At 36.1% G+C, this 22,765-nt stretch overlaps 1 long non-coding RNA gene across 1 annotated transcript in view; it reads right to left on the bottom strand.

Moving 5' to 3' along the window:
* Positions 1-1,152: 1,152 nt before the first annotated feature.
* Positions 1,153-22,765, bottom strand: part of LOC137619234 (uncharacterized) — a 134,583-nt gene continuing 112,970 nt past the window's right edge. The window contains exon 3 of the long non-coding RNA XR_011039866.1: positions 1,153-1,236. This is a non-coding gene — a long non-coding RNA (uncharacterized lncRNA). The remainder of the gene's footprint in view (positions 1,237-22,765) is intronic.

Raw genomic sequence — 22,765 nt, 5'->3', positions numbered from 1 at the left:
TTCTAAGGAAGGTATGAAAATAAATTTGCATAATAAGAAAGTAAATCTCAGCATATTTAAACTATGTGTAGGGGTGACTTAATTTTAAGTCATCAGTTTAGGCTAACTTATAAGGACCAAGGAAATTAATTATTAGCAATTAGTACAAAGTAAACTACGACGGAATGATATGAAGAGATATAAATAATGAGGTCACGTGACGCCGCCTCCAGTGTATCGCAGGTGTAGAAAGATGAAGGTGATGTCGTGGCAGAATGGTTTTACGAAAAGGTGGTTTGATCGTCCTTTCCTCTTGCTAATGAGGTAAGCATGCAATCATAAACGATAAGGTTTCCAACACACACACAAACACATACACATTGTAACAATGAGCGAAATTTACTTCATGATTTTAAAAATGTATCCGGTGCAACTAAGGGGAAGCGCCAGTAATTGCACCATGAATTAACAGCTAGAATAGATTGAATAGCAAGAAGAAACAAGAGAATCAGCAAAGAGATAATGTAGCAGGATATAAAGAAAGTGGAGCTAGGGACCCGACTGAACACTGCAAAGACCCTTATGTAAAGCCTACAGTGCACCGCATGAGGTGCACCGACAGCACTATCTCCCTACCGGAAAACTATCCATACAAAATGTTTGTATAAAGTATAACCAAAACCTCATCCAGGGACATGATTCTTGACAATGGGTCGCTGTTTCACAGTTAAAAGTTTACGGTTTCACTGCGGAATATACTAACCTTGAATATAAAAAAAAAATTTGAATCACTTGTAATTAACCCTAATCTTTACTTCACAAAAATTATATAAAACCACGTTTTCTGTTTCGTTTATTCACCTTTAGCATTCAGAGGTGTGTTTGTGCTACAAATATATGTATGACATATATATATATATATATATATATATATATATATATATATATATATATATATATATATATATATATATATATATATATATATATAATATTCAATTTTAAGAACAGTCAAAGAGAGAGAGAGAGAGAGAGAGAGAGAGAGAGAGAGAGAGAGAGAGAGAGAGAGAGAGAGAGAGAGAGAGAGATTGATGATAATATGATCATTAATCAAACTGGGATCCTTGACAGATTGTACTTTATCTCAACTTGAAATAAAAAGTTGACCCTTACCTTTTCCGTGGGCGATGAATGTTTAGGAGGAGACGTGATTCGGTAAGAGCAAAGGAAACTGTGTGTCACAATTAGAACCAGTTTCTGAAAGAACAAAGATAGATAAAGTAAGAATGACGTCAAAAGCAAAACAAAGTTAATTTGAAAAGTTAGTTAACACTAACAGTGATCTGACACCGTGAATTTATAGGGTTAATGTTTTGATGTTTCAATAGTTTTTACCGTATAATTATGAATTAAGATCTATTCATCACTTGGATAGGACCAATACCGTTACAGTGCTGGATTCTCAGTTAATAAGTGTAAGGAACACTAAGCCTGGCCTGTGTTTGGAATCGGCATCAACTATTTACGTCAGACGATGAGGAAACTTTCATCCGACCTCCCGAGTAGAGTTAGCAGGACCCTCGAATCGCAATGGGGCGTATGAAGCCGAAAGAAAGAGCGTTTGTTTGCATTTACATTATAACAAATACACACTGCAATAATCTAGCGGATATGGTTTATTTCAGCCAAGCACTAAAGCCATATAATAAAATAGAGTTTATTAGTTATTTGATGAGCTGGGAGCCGATGGAAAGATATAAATCTCAAAATATTGCTTAAAGTGCATCAAGAAGTTTCAAAGGATTATTCATGATGAGTCATAATAACCATAAAACTAACTTTGACATTAAATTTCCATTTTTAGATTCAGTCTGATGAGAGTAGAACATTCCTGACCAATTTGTCATGACATTTCAACTAAAAAACATCAATTGAATTACAATAAATATATGGATTTCAAAGTTTATATAAAATAATTTGTTATTAATGTAATTACTATTATAGTGGATGTATTTAATGCAATTAACCACTTTGTAAACCCGATCAATATATATAATAATGATATCTAGTTAGAGCTAAAGAGAGCAGCCAAATTCCTTTTTTTTTTTTAAATCTTAAAGAACACAAGAAAGAAGAGAAGGCGGGAGAAGGGATCGAATTTCAGAGGTAAAACTAAATATCAATGGAATTGCAAAGCAAAGTCTATGATCTCGAACATAATTCTATTAAATTTGGTTTGGACTCTTCAACATTTAAATGTATAGCAATTTTTCTTTTCCTTATATATATATATATATATATATATATATATATATATATATATATATATATATATATGTGTGTGTGTGTGTGTGTGTATATATATAATTAGTTATGATAAAACCCTACTTAACAGGGTGCTACAAGCCCAGGGCCGCCAACAAGAAAAGCAGCCCATTAGTAAAAATTAAAAAAATATATAATATATATCAAAGTCAGTGACAATATTAAAACAGATCATTCATATACAAACTATAAAATAAGACTTTAAGTCCCACGGGCTCTAGCAGGGAAAGCAGTCCAATACATAAAGGAAATACAGACCCAATTAATAAACTTTGAGAAAATAATAAAAATGAATTCTAAAATATATTAAGATCAGTAACAAAATCAAAACAGATCAGTCCTAAATAAATAATAAAATGAGACTTGTGACAATCTGTTGAACAGAAAAGCATTTGCCTCAAATTTGAATTTGGGAAGTTCCACCGATTGATTCATTCCCCGTTGACATGGGACATCATTGGTATCAGCTTTACAAAGACCTTTGTTTGTGTATGCTGTGAGCCAAGTTGTCTTTTAAGCCGGTGAAATAAAAGCATATCCGACGCACATGAACGAAGTTCAAACGCACACAAGTGAAAGTACACATGCACAGCAGAGGGAATATATGCAAAACATCGTAGTTCGAAAGTTGCCAGAACTCCAGGCAAGTGTTAGGCCTTCCGATGATCAGCGGCCAAATGAAGGGTTTCAATCGATCGAAGTGTTTTTGAGAGTCTTTAAAGTAGCCACATATGGGTGGTCTGAAAGAGAAAAAGCAATTCAAGTCATTACAGTAGGTTGCTGAAAGCTGCTCCGGCAATGGAGGTAATGTCTTTGCCACCAGACGGTTTAAGAAGTTATACTGAAATAAAACGTTTAATTGAAAAATACGTCTTACCTGATGCGAGAAAAGAGGACATAAAAGAAAATTACAAACCCAAAATTCGGAAAGGTGAATCAGTCCTTAGTCATGCAACTCGCATTTTTCGGGATTGTGATTCGTTTGCTACACAGAGTTTCAATCTCCCAGAAGGTGATAAAAAAGCAATTGCCCGTAAACATATTCGCAGATTAGTAAACCCGTATTTATTTGGTTATTTGCTCGATGACAATTGCTACGTCATATATATTTATATATATACATATATATATATATATATATATATATATATGTGTGTGTGTGTGTGTGTGTGTGTGTGTGTTTCTGTGTGTCTGTGTGTTATAACGTTCATCTATCTGTGAGTGCACAATTTCGTAGTTTTTTATTTTTTCTTCCACACCGCACCGCCAATGCCCTAGACTAGAGACTGACCATATATACACATATGACCAACGCCCCTCTCCATCAAGCTCGGAGCATGGGAGGCAGGCAACAGTTGCTGATGACACAGCTGGTAGACCTGTAAGCTCCCCAACCTCTCCTCCATAGCTCACAAGGATGGTGAGGTTACAGAAACTACTTGAAACTATCGAACTTGAGGGAGTCTCAAACTCCCGTCCAGAAGATAGCCAGGCAGGGACGTTCCCAATTTCATTCTAAATGTAATCTTTAGCACGAGTAATTGTTATTGTTGAATATCTTATACACTTATTTTTTTTAGAATATCTAATGATTCAAGATGTTATCCTCATTAACAAAGTAATTTGCTTTATACATTTAACATTTCGCTATGAATATGTGCAAATTTATAATAATAATAATAATAATAATAATAATAATAATAATAATAATAATAATCTGATGGTTTGTTTTTATACAGTCTTTAGAAGAAGAATGATCCATTTGATGTTATGAAAAAAAAAAATATAGTTACAATCCTTTGGTATTTCAGTGGAGTTTCACGGTGGAAGGTAGCGCTTTTGAACTTAGTTTTTTTTTCTTTCTTTCTTTCTTTTTAAGTGTGTCAATTGGCGGGTACTTCATTTCAAATCATCGCCATTAATTAATAATCAAGGTGATCAACAAAATAGATGGATCTATTTATGCATATTTGACATTTCTGTTTTTTCATCTCGGTATAAAATTCACTAAAATTAGATTACAATAACGTGATGGTTAAATGATATAAACCGCTAAATGAATTTTTTTTTCTAGACAGCACTATTCCCATTTCGATGGTTTTCAAAAGGGGACGTAAAGTTTTAAATGTCCCGTAACTGAAACAAGAAAGCTGCTAGTTAACATGAAATATAAATACAGAGTAAGCTGATCTTGGTTAAGCGTTCAGGTACATTGTGTAAATAATTTGTTTTAAATAACATGGGGTAGCGATATTCCCGGTAAGATATATTGACTTTATAATATTCAGTACAATTACTTTGTAATAGCATTTATATACGGAGACACTGATGTCTACATTAATTGTGTATTTGTCTGCAAAGATGATATGAGAAGTACCCAGAAAGAGGGACCCAATGTAGTACTGTCTGGCCAATCAAAGGACCAATAACTCTAAGATGCATCCCAGACCATCCAAGACTGGAAGATGCAAAATACACCGGAAGATGCATTAGCAACTCTCTGGTGGATATACGAGGTGCCTCACACTGAGGAACCTGGAGGAACCCAAACAAAAAATAAGGAAATAAGGCAATAAGGCAATAAGGGGTAATATCTCAACGGGTGGCTAGTGGCTTGCCCAATTACAACCTATATGTTTGTGTACGTATACATACATATATATATATATATATATATATATATATATATATATATATATATATATATATATATATCAAGAATGTATAATTGAGCGGGTATGTGTTTCATTTCTGCACGTATATGCTTATGAATTGAACATGCTATAATAAAAGCATACATATCTAGTTATCTGCTTATGGTGTTTCTGTTTACACACACACACACACACTATTCATACCCACACACATACACACACACACACACACATATATATATATATATATATATATATATATATATATATATATATATATTTGTGAGGTGTTTGTATATGCTCGCTTGAGTATCCGCGTTTATGTTGCACTTATATAAATATGTTTATATGAGATACCCTAGAGCCTACCTTCGAGCTAGACACATATTATATGACTGTGTCGTAACATCATTATATAATATGGTAAGACAAAGGAACTGTTTCGGAAATTCCCTGCTGGATTGAAAGGATGTCAGTTCACCAACTTGCCACAGCAGATAAAAGACCCACCAACGCCACAGGCGATTTAAGAAGCAGCAGATCCCGGTCTTACATTGATAGCAGATAAACATTCTCAGGTGGAAGACCTGAACAATATTTTTACCTATTTATTCAGTATTTTTCTCCTTGAATTTCTTTATCTTTTCAACGAAAAATCCAGTGATTTGTTTGTTCTGTGTGATATAGTTTATTGACTCTCACTTGCCGAGTTTGCTTTCCCAAAGAATAGATATCTTATAATTGAAAACTAAAGATTTCCTGTAAGTACAAAACAGTAAAGCAGATTTTGAATGAGCTTTTTGGTGTGCTTATACTTTGACAAGACTTTCAGATGCAGATACCATTATTACTCCATTTTATTACAAGTTGACGCACAGGGTAGATATAGTTCGAATGATTACGGTACTTGAAACCTAACTAGCCACAAATGTTTAATGGCAAGACAATAACCTTTTTATGTTATATTTCTGTAACAGCATAAGTGTCAAAGATACTGCAGAATACAATATTGCCGCTTAGGTTGTCTCAATATTTTTCGTATTAATTTTTAGATAAGTTCCTCAAATTCTGTTCCTTTTTCCAGTAACATTTTTAGTTTTCTTGTTGAGGAGATATGGCTTCCCATACTTCTAATTTTTGAAGTCATTAAGTTTCCAGAATAATCGCAAGAGACAGTGTTTAGGCCTTGCATTATTCACCTCACTGAATCTCGGGTGAGGTTTTGTCTGTTTGAATTACTTCTAAAGCTAAACAGACGGAACTCTCGATTCCTTTCAACTGTTGGAATTCTCGTTAGACAGGACCCTCTCTCATATCTATTACACCAGAAGATGAAAGTAAAGAACGGTCAGAAAACCTTTATCAAAGTACTGCAGAGTACATGGATAAATTAGTCGAATGTGTCCGTTTGTCGGAAGATACGAAATTTAGAAATCATATTGGACATTATCATTGACCATTGAATTTTATTTCGTGAGATTCATAATAGACATGATGTTCCTGACTTCTGTATTTACGCTACAAAACCACAGGTTGGAGCAAGAGTGGGCTTAAAATGGGGGCTTCATTACCCATAGTGTTGATGTTACTGAAACCGACTGATCACGAACCTTTATTTTCTGAAGAGGCATAACCGCCGTAAACATAATACGGTGTTCAATACATCCACCCCTAAACATGTATATCCAAAGAAAGCACTAAGTAAAGTAAATAGATTGGATCAGATTATGTAATAGGGCAATAAGACCCAGTACTGTGGACCAGAGGGTCATTCAGCAACCTGGTGCAACTATGGAAAACATATGCTGTTGCACTATCAGGTAAAAATTAAGAGAAGCTGGGCAGCAAGATAAAAGAACAGCAGCAGTAACTGAGGTGTAGTAAAGGACTAAAATGTAAGTGCACCTAAACACTCAAGGGAAGCCTACAGTACAGCACGCATGATACACTGACAGCAGTATTACCTCCCTAACTTTCCTACACAGAGCTGAGTGTTCCGTCCTTCAGTCTCATCACTCACTGGTTGATCACACCTATTAAAAGATGGGCGATCGAACATTGGTGTAGTGTTTTTCAATTACAGTATTAATGAAAGTCGGGAAGAGATAGGAATGTAACTTGGGGAAAAAGGGACCTTTAGAGGTGGGTGGATTTCCTAGCCCTAGCAGAGCTTCACATTTTCGTTTGAGTTCCGCCATATCTAAATAGCTCTCTCTCTCTCTCTCTCTCTCTCTCTCTCTCTCTCTCTCTCTCTCTCTCTCTCTCTCTCTCTCTCTATTATGTCGTATAGCTTTCGGCCCCCAAACATTTCACTAAGCAATACACAAAATATCAGCGGAATATTCCTCTTCTTTGAAACAGACATTTCTTCCTAGGAGGAAACCGTTATTTATTATTATGACCAAAAAAGTCGTGCCTGACATGGGAAAGCTAATGGCGTTATAATGACTTTTAGGCTCAAACTTTTCCCTCCCCACCAACTATTGGGGAAGAAGAAAAGAAATCTAGACTTCAGGATGAAAAGCTGTAATGACTTCCACCGAAGTTTCTGATGAAAACGGGGCAAAATTTTGGCAATGATGCATTGACGGAATTGATGCAGACGGTGGATGAGAAACGAAAAGAGAAAAATAAGAAAAGCAAAATTTTGACGAAATAGCATCCAAGAGACAAAAAGTTTGTTTCTTTACATGAAAGGGGAAAACGTGCTATGCTTCGAAGATCACGTTAAGAAAATGTGATTATCAGAAATTAACGACATAACTCCGACCTGACTAAGGCCAAGAAGTTTATTGGAGATAAGAAAAAAATTTCATTCGTTTATTGTTATAGAAAGACCCAACGATTATCTCTGAGAATCAATTGTCTCACAGTTGCTGTTGGAAACCGGTGGAAAGGTTTCCCATGGAAAAGGGGTTCATGACATGTATTGTAGTGGATTATAAAATTCAGCCCAGAGGTGTAAACACGGTTCTTCTGTTACCATCAAACCTCAGCTCATCTCAAGATTCACCAAGAGAGTGTAGGCTCATTTGTCATAGAAAATATATTTTTTTTTTTTGGGGGGGGGGGGTAAAAGCAACAACTTTATTGACTTTGTTAGATAATAGTATGATCATTACTAAAAAAAATAGGGAGGCATTCTCAAAGCATTCTAACGACCTGAGATCCAAGATGGCCGCCATAATAGTAGGAATGCCTAAATTTGACGCTAATTTTTTTTTCATATACTGTTTGGAAAATTGTACATAAAGGTGACCATGGTAACAATACCTTCAGCCTGACTATTAATATTTTAATTTGTACACTTTCAGACGAGGACTTCCAATATCATTTCAATATATCTGACCAGACCTTGACGTTCATATTCAGTCATCAGCAATGATTGTTTGCATTTGGTTAGTGCTCCATTTGACAAGTTTATGGTGTCCATATAGGCTACAAGTCCTCACAGCACATGATAACATAACTTAAAATATCCAAAGTAAGCAAAATGGAGGAGTCAGCATTTAACTAGAAATCAAAGAGGGTGGATTTTGCACTATGCTTTCTATGTCATTTAAGCAGCAAACAAACAGTTTATAAAAACTTTGTGCTCCAGCCCTCTTATCCTTCAGTGGTGGAACTAATTACAACCACTGATGTTCAATGTTCACATGACGAAACAGAGTTCTCTCCATTGAAGTGTCCTATCAGAGGTTTGTCCGATGATGAACTGTTACAGAATAGTGTTTCCTACAACAAGACATGTTATTAGGATCTCATACACAAAACATGCATTGAACGAGTAAGGTCAGATAAGAGAAAAGACAAGAAACTGGCAGCGTCAGTTATGCAAAATAGAAGATTAAATGAAGGCTGGCAAAATCTGATGTTGCATCTGAAAGTGCTTCCACATCGCAGCGATTTACGAGAAGTAAGATATTTAACAAGGAAATGTATGTCTTTTGCCAGGAAAGTAAAGCAGACAAATTGTAAGATGTTGCTACTGAAAATATGGGAGCTCAACTCAAAGCCATTGGCCAACAGACAAACAATGAACTTCTGACAGTCAGATTCTGTAAAGTTGTAGGCTTATCCCATCTCCTTTCAGTAGTTGCTAAAGACATGTAATATCACCTTCTGTGCTTAAGCTATGCAAAGCGAGACATAGTAAAAGCTAACAGACTCCCTAAGCAACAGTGATGTCGTTATAAAACCTATCAAAATGTTTGAATCCAGCGACATCTTTCGAAAGATTAAATAATCTGAAGGTACTGCAAACATAATTCAGAGTTTCATTGAAAGCAGTTCAAGACCATCCTCCAATTTGTGTGAGCCATCGGACGATACGAAGGACACTCCAAAATCAAACCATTGTTCTCTAGTCTTGCATAGTGCCATAGCCTCTATACCATGGTCTTCCACTGTCTTGAGTTAGAGTTCTCTTGATTGAGGGTACACTCGGGCACACTATTCTATCTAATTTCTCTTCCACTTGTTTAGTTGAAGTTTTTATAGTTTATGTAGTATATATTTATTTCAATGTTGTTACTGATCTTGAAATATCTTATTTTTCCTAGTTTCCTTTCCTCACTGGGTTATTTTCCCTGTTGGGGCCCCTGGGTTTATAGCATCCTGCTTTTCCAACTAGGGTTATAGCTTAGCAAGTGATAATATTAATAATAATAACAATAATAATAATAATAATAATAATAATAATAATTACTGAAATCACTAGAATCACTAAGGAAGTACAGTATTTATTTGCCCTTGAACATTTAAGCTGTTCGTGCCTTCTCTCACTGTACATTTTCACAATGCAATAGACAGAACAGCAGCATCCTGATATCTTGGGAGAGTTCATAAAAGGGAGATTTAGTGTTGCCAGAAGTGTTGCTAGATTCACATCAATTAGTCTGGACCATGGGATTGAACAAGAAAATCTCAAACTCAAAGTTATTGAAGGCATAGTTGGAAAATTACTGGGCAAATACTTTCTCATTGCACTCGAAATTTTGACTGTAAAACAAGAATTTGTGAGACAGTACTGCACTGGCAACAAAGAGAAGAGACTACAGCAGCATAAGCTACCTGTGGGCGAAAACTCACGCGATTAACATAAAATCCAGTCACACTCACTGCAGTATTTCAGGAGCAAGTGAACCCTCTTGAATCCTCTGATGAGGATGAAATATGCAACCTGCTCACTAAAGCAGTTATGACTGAGACTGCTACCAAAGATATCACCCAGCGTGATGAGATTGAACAACAGATGTTTGAAGGTTTTGTAAATGAAGGCCTAACAGAAAGTAAACTCTGTGAGAGAAATTGTCCAAAAAGAAACCGAGAACTTAAAGAAGTGCTAATGCAATGGCCAAAATTAGAATTGGAGACAAGGTGGTCAAAATCAAAGAAGAGCAAGGAATTTTACAATGTTTCATTGTTATTTCTAGAAGTCTGCCAGAGTTGGACCTCATAGAGTGCATTGGACTTATGAGTTTGGTGTGGTCCCTCGATCCGTTTGCTTCAGATGGATCCCTCCTGCTGGCATATGATAAGGCTTTAGTACTCCATATCTTGAGAAACTAGATACAGTACAACAGGTCCATGCTGACAGAAATGGGGCAGCTGAAAGTGAACTATCTGATAAACAAGCAATGCAAGTAGTCTTACAGGTGGCAGACACAACATTGGAACATGAACGTGAGGGTCCAGCAGGTGAATTATCATCATACAAAGTGATCATCACTGATGGCATGGCTGCATTAAATTCAGTTACCAAAAGGAACCAATACAAACATGCCAAATCTTTGCATAGGCCTTTCTGTCCATAATAATTTGTAATATGGCAGCACAGTATGATGTCAGATTCGAGTTCGACCGGTACATGAAAACACCACGCAAGGAACAAATGAGGACAAAGGTTAGGTCAACATATTACCATGTGAAAGACAACATTTTAATCCAAAATATTTCCATGAAGGACTTTCTCTCAGATATCTGGACTAAAGAACTGTCCAAGTATTTGTCTGACAAGATTGTACATTACAGCAAGAGCTCCAATAACAGATTGAAGAAAATAATAGTGACATCAGGAACACAAACCAAGGGCAACATTGATTTTCCATGTTCACACCTCACTCACATCCAAGAAGCAGATACTTTGCTTGCACTGCGTGCTATAAATGTTCCCAATGATACACAGCTTGTTGTCACTTCGCCAGACACAGACATCTTGTTATTGCTTGTCTACATGTATTCAAGCTCACCAATATGTACAACCTTAATCACATGAAAGGGCAGGCTGAAGAAGAACATCTCTGTGTAGAGCATATACATAACTTGGGACCAAAGAATACTTCTGCACTGTTGAGTTTTTATGATCTACAGGTTCCAATATGTCGAAAATTTTCTAGCAGAACCAAAGATTCGTTCTTCACAGCATTCATGTCCTGTGATGATGAAATCCTGGATGCACTAGCCATGCTCAGGAGTAATAACGATCTGCCCACTGATGGATGCTATCAGTTGGGATGCTTTTTCTGTATTTGTATTGGTCAAAAATCTATGCAAAAGCAAGTGAGCTCAGTTAGTTCCTCTACTCCAATCGTGCAGCTGAAGGAGAAAACCTCTCACCAACTTTTGGTTCGCTGGACTTACACATTCGATGGGCACACTACATATTAATCATTTGGAAAAAGGCTACTGAAAATCACCCATGTCCCCCAGAACCAGCGGCATTTGGTTGGACATGATGCAGGTTAAAGTCACTTTTATTTTGTTTTCTGGTTGAATTCACCAGCTCCTGATGAAGTGTGGGTGCAAGTGTGGGTGCAAGTGTGGATGCGAAGGAAGATTCAGCTGTCGCAAGAAGTTTGCAGATGCTGATTATTCACTTGTAACAACAAAGCTATTCAGCCAGTTATAGATGAGTAATGTGAAGACTGAGACGTTATCATCTATGACATTCATGCATTCAATTAATTCAAGTGATGTCACTTGGTATAAAACTGCGACTTGAAATGCATGCATTTATTCAGTATGACTTACTGCATTTTCTTGTTTAATGACTAAAACAAAATTGAAGAGCAAATTAAATTGCTTCATTGTATTTAGATATGATTGTTAACTTTCTAATTATGTATTCTTTATGATAAATACATGTTATTAAGTAATATTTGGTTTCGTAATGACAAAATCGTGCTTGCTCTGTAATGTTTGCAAGGGTTTAACCTAAGATTATGGGTCTGTGGCGATCATCTTGAAATTTGGCAGGTTGATGATGCATGTAACCTAAAGTTGATGAATGCATTAGTTTCTTTGTCTAATAAAACACATTTAGACACCTCAATTGTAATAGCATCATATGTACTTGTGAAGACAGGGAATTATTGGTGAGCGGGTGCTATTTTGGACGCCATTTTGGATTTCATACCCTTAGAATGTTCAGATAAAAATGCCATCCTAATTTCTTTAAAGCTTATGATACCTTCTTTCAAGATAAATTAGGGTTTTGCTTTAACCAAAAATTTACACGAAATTACAAATGACCCTACACTATGACTTGGTTTCCTTTTTTTTCTTGTCATTTTTTTCTGTGTTTTTATGTAGCTTGATGCAAGACGTTTTTCACAATCTTAATAAAATATCTCTATCTTTCTCTGATTACTAAAAGTAAGAACGCTGTAAAACTATCAATGCGATAGTCAATATGACAAAGATTTTGATAAAAACTATATCACAAAGACCACTCATCAATAATTTGTGTTTTATATTTTACTGCTTCCCTTATTCATTACGAAAATAAAAATAGTTCCCTAGAAGATTCTATTTACTTCATTTAATTTCAATTTTATGGCAATGCTATTCACCTCCGGCAATTACCTTGGTTTTTGAGCTGGTTTTTATCTATGCAAAGGAAAATTAAAAAGGGAATGGGTCAATGTTAAAAGGAAAAGTATTCAAGAAGTAAAATATATGAAGAATACAAAATCAAAAGAAACAAAGAGAGGAATCAAAATAAATAACATCAAATAAAGGGAAAAAATTAGATCAAATTGCAGGAAATCGAGGTATAGATACTATTTTGAAAAAAAGGATAAAAGAGGGAAGATATAAGGTGTGATAAAGAAATTGAGTTTCTATCCACAAAGAAAACAACAGTTTCAAGCAGAGATTTTGGCCCGACTTCAGGCGTCAGGGGAGAGATTGCAGAAAACCTAGAATACGGAATGCAGCGTTTAAGAATTCGCGCGAGGGATATTTGTTGGTTAGCTGTCTCAAGTTGTGCTGATTAATGTTTCTTTTTTTTAATATTGATTCATGAGTTACAAACATTATTCTTGCATATTATTCGCCATAGTAAGAAAGCAATTCCAAAGAGAAAATATGTTACGAAAATCCACCCTTGGAGAGCAAGAACAAGACATTTGTAACGGAGATAAATTAATATAAGGCTAAATCGTGAGCACCGGCACTATCATATTATATTGTTAAATAGCCTTTATAAAAATCCACACAGACATTGTCTAGGTGGTTTGTGCATGTTGTATTGAGGGAAAAAAGGATTGGCTATTCATTTTGATGATGGCATCAGCTGGTGGGCATAAATAGTGTTATTGCTGACATGAACAAAATCTTCTCCCCACCCTCATTAAAAATCATATGACCAAGAGAAATTGAGACCGTTCACCTTCAACAGGTGGAATAGTCTTTTCTGAGTAGTGAATAATTATCCCTTCTAAAACGACTAGAGGGTTGGACATAAAAATATGAAAAATAGGTTGATAAAAGTTAACGTAGGCAAAACATGAATCAGGATTTCAAGGATTGCCATGCCTCATTTGGCATAACGCGGGTTCTTGCGTATGGGCAGCCCACATTACTCGTAGTTTTGAAATGGTTTAAAATGAGATCATGACGACGGAGGAGGATGATGATGACGAAGAGATGAGCATCTATAATTTGGCCAATCAGCAAGAAATCCTCCGAGGTTAACGGGAGTGAAAGAGAAGGTAGAAACGACAGTAAACGTAAAAATATTTTGAAAGTGGTTACTTTTGATATTGGCAATTTTGCACACATTGACATTACATAGTGAACTAAAATTCTGATATCAGTCTAGATGCCTAATGGGTTAAAAGCAATTTTACACCGTTTACAAAACGTCGTCATTAGTAATACCTGATTTTTAATTTGATACCAGTTTAAATATTTCCCAGCCATAAAAGCTTGGTTGCCAACGATACTAATACCAGCTACTACTACTACTGCTGTTATACTGCCTCATTTTTTATTATCTATATATCGAAATATCTTTCCAGAGTCCTAACATTTATAATTCCTACTTTTTCATACAAAAAAAAAATGTGAACAATGGAAATAACCATTGCTCGCAAATAAATTTTACTGGAATTTTGTGAGTGGAGTTAATTACTGACCCAAAAATCCCACTTGGGGATGTGATGTCTCTATCATCTATCTCACCTTGAGATGGCAAGGTTCTTATAAGATTTAAATTTTAGTTTTTCAGCACAGACTTTCAGAAAGTTTCTGGTAACATGTTCAAACATTCATATATACATACATCATACACACACATACATATATATATATATATATATATATATATATATATATATATATATATATATGTGTGTGTGTGTGTGTGTGTGTGTGTGTTTATGTATGTCTGTATATATACAATATATATATAATATATATATATACATATATATATATATATATATATATATATATATATATATATATATATATATATATATATATATATATATATATATATATATATATATATATTATATACACACACACATATATATATATATATATATATATATATATATATATATATATATATATATATATGAAAGAAACTTTTGTTGGGATTGCAAGTGATGTGTGTGGCGAGAAGATTGTTGGAGGCAGTATAAGGAAGGGTAGAGAATGGTGGAACGAAGTAGAGCAGGTAAGAGTGGACGAGAAAAGGAGGGCATTTGAAGAATGGCAGCAGAGTAATAGTAAAGAGAATTAGGGCGGCGGACCCGAGGTGGGGTCAGGGATTGGGTCGTAAATATGAAAAGATTAAGAAAAAGTTTTGGAAAGAAGTGAAGAGAGTAAGGAAGGCTGGTTCGAGAAATGAAGAGACAGTGAAAGATGGAAATGGAAGGTAGTTAAAAGGAGAGGAGGCAAGGAAAAGGTGGGCGGAATATTTTGAAAGTTTACTGAATGTTGAGGATAATAGGGAGGCAGATATAATTGCTGTTGCAGGTGTTGAGGTGCCAGTGATGGGAGATGAGAATGAGAGAGAGAGAGATTACAAGAGAGGAAGTGAGGATAGCACTAGATGAAACGATAGCACTAGATAAAACGAGAGTAGGAAAAGCAACTGGTAAGGATGGTGTGAAAACCGAGATGTTTTAAGGAAGGGGGTGTGAATGTACTTGAATGGTTGGTGAGATTGTTTAATATGTGTTTTATGGTGCAAGGGTACCAGTAGATTGGGTTTGTGCATGTATTGTACCACTATATAAGGGTAAGGGAGATGTGCATGAGTGTTGTAATTCAAGGGGTATTAGTTTATTGAGTGTGGTTGGAAAAGTGTATGGTAGAGTACACATTAATAGGATTAAGGATAAAACAGAGAATGCCATCTTAGAAGTACATGGTGGTTTTAGAAGAGGTAGGGGATGTAAAAATCAGATTTTTACAATAAGGCAGATATGCGAGAAATATTTAGCAAAAGGTAAGGAGGTGTATGTTGGGCATATGGATCTGGAGAAAGCGTATGGCAGAGTTGATGAGGAAGCGATGTGGAATGTGATGAGGTTATATGAAATTGGTGAAAGGTTGTTACAAGCAGTGAAAAGTTTCTACAAAGGTAGTAAAGCGTGTGTTAGGATAGGAAATGAGAAGTGAGTAGGTGGTTTCCAGTGAGAGTGGGGCTGAGACAGGGATGTGATGTCGCCATGGAGTGGTGAGAGAGGTGAATGCTCGAGTGCTTGGACGAGGATTGAAACTAATAGACGACAATGATCATGAATGGGAGGTAAATCAGATGTTGTTTGCGGATGAAACTGTACTGCTTGTAGACTCAGAAGAAAAGCTTGGCCGATTAGTGACAGAATTTGGAAGGGTTTGTGAGAGAAGGAAATTGAAAGTTAATGTGGTAAGAGTAAGGTTATGAGATGTACAAGAAGGGTAGGAGGTGCGAGGTTGAATATCATGTTGAATGGAGAGTTACTTGAGGAGGTGGATCAGTTTAAGTACTTGGGGTCTGTTGTTGCAGCAAATGGTGGAGTGGAAGCAGATGTACGTCAGAGAGTGAATGAAGGTTGCAAAGTGTTGGGGGCATTGAAGGGAATGTTACAGAATAGAGGGTTGGGCATGAATGTAAAGAGAGTTCTATATGAGAAAGTGATTGTACCAACTGTGATATATGGATCGGAGTTGTGGGGAATGAAAGTGACAGAGAGACAGAAATTGAGTGTGCTTGAGATGAAGTGTCTGAGGAGCAAGGCTGGCGTATCTCGAGTAGATGGTGTTAGGAACGAAGCAGTGAGGCTGAGAACCGGTGTAAGGAATGATTTAGCAGCTAGAGTGGATATGAATGTGTTGAGGTGGTTTGGCCATGTTGAGAGAATGGAAAATGGCTGTCTGGTAAAGAAGGTGATGAATGCAAGAGATGATATAAGAAGTAAAAGAGGAAGGCCAAGGTTTGGGTGGATGGATGGAGTGAAGAAAGCTCTGGGTGATAGGAGAATAGATGAAAGAGAGGCAAGAGAGCATGCTAGAAATAGGAATGAATGCAGCTTCCTCCGGTCGCCTTGGATGACCGCGGAGGTAGCAATAGTAGGGGATTCAGCTTATATAGCTTCATCTGTGGTGGATAACGGGGTAGGATGGGCTGTGGCACCCTATCAGTACCAGTCGAACTCGGTTGACGTCGGCTACCCCCAAAAATTGGGGGAAGTGCCTTGGTGCATATATATATACATATATGTGTATATATGTATATATACATTATATATATAAATATATATATATATATATATATATATATATACACGTGCCTTTGCACAGGAAATTGAGAACTTAATTGCAAACTTGCACACAGAAATTCAGTTACTTTATCACGATTTAACTAAGTATGCCCTTATTTTTAGTGTATATTAATATAATACTATATTTCCTCCTTTTTCTACCATCCCCACCAATTAATGAGAAGCTCGTATTACACTTATCAACATGCGTCGATATTCCTTTGGAATTCGTTAACTTTGAAATGAAGTGAATAGAGTTCTTTCTTCATACCCATAGTCTTTGAAGCTTAATCTTTACTTCGATATCCCTAATATCTCCCTTTAAGCTTTGGATCTTTAGTTCCCCTTTTTATTTAAGATTTTGTCTTGTTCATAAGTTTCTTTGGTCGGTCTTTTAATTAATATGATGAAGAAGACTATCTCAAAACTCAAGGCGGTTTCACAACCACTTTGTATTGTTGTTTTACGAAGAAAACATACCATTTATATAGCTTCTTTAAGATGACATGCGATAAAGAATTGCATCTAGGAGATGGCGTCTTGAACAATGTTCTTTTGTAGATGTTTCGAAATCAGCAACAAGTTTACCTCATTTCCGACCAGCTAAAACTTAGGATAATTTTATAACAAGGAACTATGACCGCAAAGGTCTCCATTTTACCATCATATGAGTATTGAAATCTTGACAGTTCGGGAGATAATTATAACAGCAAGAAGCCAGAAAATTCATTACGAATGACAAGTTTTGACGTTGTAAGGGAATATTATATAGGGAATATTCTTGATAAACTTTGGCGTTCAATCTAATTCTAGATTTTTGGGGGTCTCAACATTTGCAAGCGTACTTATTCTCAATTGAAATAGAAATGACATCTGTTAAACCACACCGATTCTACTAATTTGTTTATTCAGTTTAACATGAAATAGGACAAATCACTATAAAAAAAAACGAGAATCCCAAATGAAACAGAGTTCATGAACCTCATGTAATGATTCATTCATAAAAATAAAAGCATTTCTGACGTACACAAATTTATTCATGGATGAGTTTTGGACAGGTTTAAAGTCATAGAAATCTTTATTATTGTATCATACTTGATGCTTTTTATCTCGTTCTACCGTATTTTCCTCCATTTAAATAATCAATATTTTTTGGTGAATGTTCTTTTTAAAACCTTTATCCTTTTTTAACTGTTTAACAACTAAAACGATCGTATCTAACCAAGTTTTTACTTAATGGATTGGTTTATTTTCAGATAACTTCATCCACCAGCATTTTTATTTCAAATCTATCTCATCCCATTTCCACTCTGTCCTTCCCTTTCGAGTCATTCCTCATTCCAACGCGAGAGTCCGAACCGAAAAGTCCCTTTATACAACGTCAATCCTTTTTACTTGTCACTTGTTATCTCTGATTAGTTTTGGTATTTTTCCTTTCCTCTCATTTGACACATTTCCGTTATATTGGTACTTTCTGTCGGCTTCATTTTGTATGCTATTGCTAGAGTCGAGAGTTCATCGATATCGTAATTTATTTTCGTATTGTATTCAGCCATATACTTTAGATAATAATACAATTTCATAATATATTCATCCATCTACAGGAGAAAAATAACAGGTCTTAGTGGAATACATCCATCCGTACATATGGGAAAAATTTGTTTTTGTTTGCTTTGGTTCACCATACTTTTGTATTCGCCTGCCATAATGTTTGTATTTCTCTCTCTCTCTCTCTCTCTCTCTCTCTCTCTCTCTCTCTCTCTCTCTCTCTCTCTCTCTCATTTGCAGACAATTAGTCAGTCTTCTAACAATTTCATTAAGAGATTAAAGATTAAGAGTGTAACATTATACTCCAGGGGAAAAAATTAAGTACAAAGCGATAATTAACTTTATTTCACAGAATTTGCTTTTGAACTGTGGTGTAATCCTCCGTGAAAGACTCTTTCTCTCCCCCCCCCCCCCCCCCCCCACCGCCCTCCTTCCGTAGAGGAAGCATTTAAAAAGTTAACTTATGCGACGACTGATCTAGACCACATTTTATCTCTTCCTTTGACCTCGTTTCATTGTGCGCATTGAATACTTGATCATATGACGGCCCTGATTTCATCCCCTTCATCGTAGCTCATCTTTTTTATTCATGAAATGAAATTACGGAGTGTTTCATTTCCATTTATTTCAATGGACGAATGGTCCATACAAATGGAATTCATAAATCAGATATTTGAGATTATTAAGATCATTTGGATAATGTTGTAACATGAAAATTTTAGAGTATACATCTTATATGGTTTAGTTTGTTGGCATTATAAAACTTTTTTTTTTTAAGAGGACATGTTGGGTTTAAAAGTAAACCTCAAACAAAGGTCTTATACTTAAACTGGACGGAGTATTAAGGAACTTCGGGAGAAGTAAACGAAATGTGGGCAAAATCTTTAGGATGAATGTAGTGATTGGAAATGAAAAGTGGCATAGCAGGTGTTTTGTTTCATGATGACATGGAGCAGATTTTAGTGAGAGCCACGAAGAATTGAAAGATTAGTGAAGAATATTTCTTGAGGGGAATTTTCAAGCGATGACAGAAAGTGGATCGATGATAGAATGAGACTATTGGAAAAGTTGAACAAGTGGGGCCACTAAGGTAAAATGAGACATAAGTTGTGGCTATTGAAAAATTCATTTCGAGATAAATGAACTATTTTTTGGAAGGGAAGTAGATAAAAGAAAAAAAAAGTGAAAGCTGGCCAGATGGATTATCAGCCCAATCTCGGAGTTTCACAAAAGAGCGAAACTATATGTTAAAAGAGCGGCAACATTTTCTCGAAAGAGCGACAGATTTACTATTAAAAGAGCGGCTACATTTTACAACAGATGAGCGTCTTAATTACCTCTTCCGTTAGCCAGATGTAAATACCTGTTGCCCCCTGCTCACCACGGGGAGGTGGAAGTAGGCTTTTGAGCAGGAAAAATATTTTGTTTGAAAGCGGTTTTAAAGGTTTTAAAGGTTCATATCATATCTTCGTCACTTAAATGTGTTCAGATCGTATTTTCGTCACTTAAGTGTGTTCACATCATATCTTCCGTTCACATCAAATCAGTTCTTGCCATGAAACTGCAACCCATAGATTGTAAATATTGACGTCGGTTAATATCCTGCGACTTGTACTTGGCGAACTGAGTTATGGCATATTCACACTTCTCTTTATCCACTTTCTTTGGGACAGCTGGCATGCCGGTACTTCTGATTTTCAAGTACGTTGTTGCTTGGAGCTTCTTGACTACATCCATGAAGATGAAGATGGTTGGGTGAGCTTTGTAAAATTGTGCGTTGAAATGCGCATGAAAGGATTCAGCCGCATTGTTTGTGCGTTTGTCGTTAGAGGGTACTTCAGCCCAAAGCACTGGTGGAAACTTGGAATGAGGTGTGACATAGTTATCAACGAGATAGTCTGCATAATTAGTACATTTTTCTTTCTGTGGTGCGCATGACATCAGTTCCTCAATAAAGCAGTCTTCAATATCAGCAGGATCAATGAAATGGAGACCATAAGATAGCTTTAACCACTGTCCTATGTCACTGTTCTTGTCTTTGTATTCTTTACTTAAGCCAAGGTTTTGGATTTTCCTCCACCACGCCTGCCCTAAATGGAATCTACAGCATTTGATTATTGCATCCGGAAAAGTTTCTTTCAGGATAGTGAGTATGGGGAATTCAAAATCCACGTGTATTACAGAGGGTTGCAGTTGCAGATTTTTTGATACACAAATATCATGTAAGCATTTCCACATGGTTCGGTAAATCTCCTCCGATTTACCTGGTAAAAGAACAAATACTAAAGGAATATAGTGGCCATTACATAGGCCATGGATAGAGTACAGTTGATAAAAATATTTTGGGCAACTCTTAAAGGTCCCGTCAATAAAAATCTCCTCTGCAGAAGTTACCAGAAATTCCAGATTTGTTGTACATGACAGGATAACAATGCCTGTGTCTGGGTTATTTTCCAACACGAACTCTTCGCCTTTGCTGGTGGTGGTATTCATGGATTCAAGCGCTTGATGAACTTCCTCACGATTTTTAGGTAAAACAGGATATTGCTTCCTTCTTTCACGGTATATTGATTGTGCCAGACATTTCAGATCACCAGACTGCAGATTGTTTTCCGTAACTTTACAAAGTTCTGTCCTAATTATTTTTGCCGGCCTTGCTGTCATGTCATCACTTGCTTTTCTTTTCACTGCAGTACGTAGTTGTTGTCGTTCAAGATTTCTCTCATCATTTTCATGATTGTGCTGCAACTGCACAGGGACAATGCTACCTATTTCACAGTCTGTTTTCACTCGAGCTTTACACTTCCCATTTGTGCACCGCCATGAAAAACTTCCATCACTTAATGTTGTGTCGACTCTAAACTTGTAACCTTCATAGATTATGCATTTCTTTCCCTTGTTAGTTTCTGTAATGGTGAACTCCATGTTGGCACGACACTAGAAGATTGCATCTCATTCCTGACAGGAAGAGAGGAATCCATTAACCAAGTAGGAAGGATTTTCTTTAAAGATTGATTGATTGATTGATTTAAAGTTTTCAGGCATCCTGACATCTGAGGTTATTGACGCCGGTTCTTTAAAGACTGTATTATTATCCTGTATAGGGAAAACTCCTTTTTACCTCACAAACCCTTTCCATACCTGACGGATTTGAAAGATGATTAAAAAAAAATAATTAACATGGCAAAATTTCCTGTTTCCTGACCCTTTGATATTAAGTTTGTTGAATATCTGATCAGGTGACGTAAATGATTTCATCCACTTCCTGGTTAATATATATTTTATGTTAAGCATCTAATTTCCGTCCACTGCAATCAAACAGACGTTGCATTAATCAAGTGAATTATTTCAAGAGTCACAATGACTACGATAGAGGAATAAACAGAATCCCCGGACATCTTTAATTTGACCACTCGATATATTTCACTGAATCCGCTGAAATTAGTTGAGACAACTGTAATATACTATCAAAAGTTTGCAGCGGGAACACGTAACAAACGTATCATGGTAACAGCATCCTAATTTGTTGCCTATGCTATTTATGTAAAAATAAAGCAATTGCTATTCTCGCTCCTTGGATGCGGTTGAAGTTTAAACCAGGGAGGCAATATCAAATAAATTTAAATTAATCAATGTAGTTTCTCTCTCTCTCTCTCTCTCTCTCTCTCTCTCTCTCTCTCTCTCTCTCTCTCTCTCTCTCTCTCTCTCTCTCTCTCTCTCTCTCTCCTTTTTCTCTTTTTGCTATAGAGCATTATAAAATGAATCCGCTTCTTCATCATGCATGCGACACACATCATATGAAGGCAAAGATGCATTTGATATATTGCAAAACATTAGTCGAACACTAATTTCATTAAACCATCAAAATGTAAAATAAATAAATGTTCTTAACGGAATGAAATGAATACAGAGACGAGCAATGTTTCCTTAACCGGTAATCTACAAGGGATTCTTTTTGGGCAGATGATGTCACATTTTGGCTAACCTCCCCCGAACTCTAACCGCCGCTGCTTTCCCTGTGCACCGGCCTGTCTTCCTTTTCTCTTTCTATAAAGTGATTTGAAAGTTATTCAAACTACTGTTTGACATGGCGGATTGTCCTTCTCTCCTTTGGCCCACGTTTCTTTCTCTTAAACCTTTTCATCAGATGACAAGAATGATCTTGTTCATTTTCTGTCCTCGAAAAATTGTATAGTATTAGGAAAATGTATTAGT

This window comes from Palaemon carinicauda, chromosome 25 (genome assembly GCF_036898095.1).
Source record: "Palaemon carinicauda isolate YSFRI2023 chromosome 25, ASM3689809v2, whole genome shotgun sequence".
Taxonomy (NCBI): domain Eukaryota; kingdom Metazoa; phylum Arthropoda; class Malacostraca; order Decapoda; family Palaemonidae; genus Palaemon; species Palaemon carinicauda.
Note: the sequence above shows the minus strand (reverse complement) of the source record. Positions and strands in the feature narration are given on the sequence as shown.